This window comes from Etheostoma spectabile, chromosome 12, assembly GCF_008692095.1.
Source record: "Etheostoma spectabile isolate EspeVRDwgs_2016 chromosome 12, UIUC_Espe_1.0, whole genome shotgun sequence".
NCBI classification, from domain to species: Eukaryota; Metazoa; Chordata; class Actinopteri; order Perciformes; family Percidae; genus Etheostoma; species Etheostoma spectabile.
This window is the reverse complement of record NC_045744.1, coordinates 2,796,659-2,797,974: the sequence shown is the minus strand read 5'-3', so window position 1 is coordinate 2,797,974 and position 1,316 is coordinate 2,796,659.

Below are 1,316 nucleotides of genomic sequence, written 5' to 3'. Positions count from 1 at the left end.
GGGGGCAAGGTCATGGTGGAATTGTCCTCTCACCATCTAACTTGACACGCTGCGTGTGTGTGTGTGTGTGTGTGGTGTGTGTGTGTGTGTGTGTGTGTGTGTGTGTGTGTTTCTGTGTGTTTGTGTCATATAGACATTCAGTGTCCTTGTTGCTGTCTTTACCCATTATGTTTCTTGGCCCACCCGAAGGTGCTCACTACGGCATCCTAGTGGTGAGGGGGTTTAGTATGGAGGAGGACCTAAGGTGGTGAGACAATAACAGATTTATTAATATTGCTAACACTCCCACAAACTCCAGTTGGAGACTTACCAGCCTCCAGCTATCTTGATACAGGTGCCAACTAAATTAGATGTCACCAGAAAAGCCATTGTCTTTCTTCAGAGCTTGTTATATGAATAAAAATTACAATTAAACTCTTTATTGCAGTTTGAAAGCATGTGAAATTTTTGTTTTAGTGAGATTGAGTGAGATTAAAAGGATTGATTTTTCTTGCTTTCATGCAAATGATTAGTGTTATCAACCAATAAAGGATGGACTCCAGTGGTGACAGCCACCCACATGGTTCCCTCAATACGCTACTAATCACAAAAGATACCTAATCAAGTATTTTATTTCATATACAACATGTCTTCATGCACTTAGAACGTCATAAAAAGGGAAATATAGGGATATTAATGACTACCAAGAGTTCTCTCTCTGTTGCTAAAGCAACAGTCATGCCCATATACGGCCTACTGAACTGAAACTGAGGGGGAAGAAAAGAAGAACACATTTACATTTTGACCGTGTCTGTTCAGACCTGACACCTGACACCACCTGTTCAACAGCTCCATCCGTCCACACTAGTCTTTCATCTGATGTCAACTGTGGACACTTCCAGAAGGGGGAGAGAAAACTCAAATGTTGGATTTGCACATGTTTGACAATGCAGTGGAAGGCCTGTTTTAATGCGTGTACATGTATTTGTTCACTGCGATGATGCAAAACCCTGCTTAACATGTAGTCTTTCAATCAAATTTGATTTGCAGCACAGCAACCTCCTTAGTTATCGTGCTCCATAGTCATGGGGTTGTGTAATTGTGTAATTTCTCATTAAATAATGATAAAGGTAGGAGGATAACTGTGATCACTGAAATGGATTATTATTATTATTATTGGCATTCTGTGTGACCTTTAAGTGGACTTTGATTGCTCTTTATGATAATGATGCTGCAACAGCAAAGGTGATGTACCCATAGACAGTTAAAGGAATGGACCAACAGCCTCCAACTGAGCTTGAAGGTGTAGATGTGACGTGAGCAACCTGTCTGAAAGC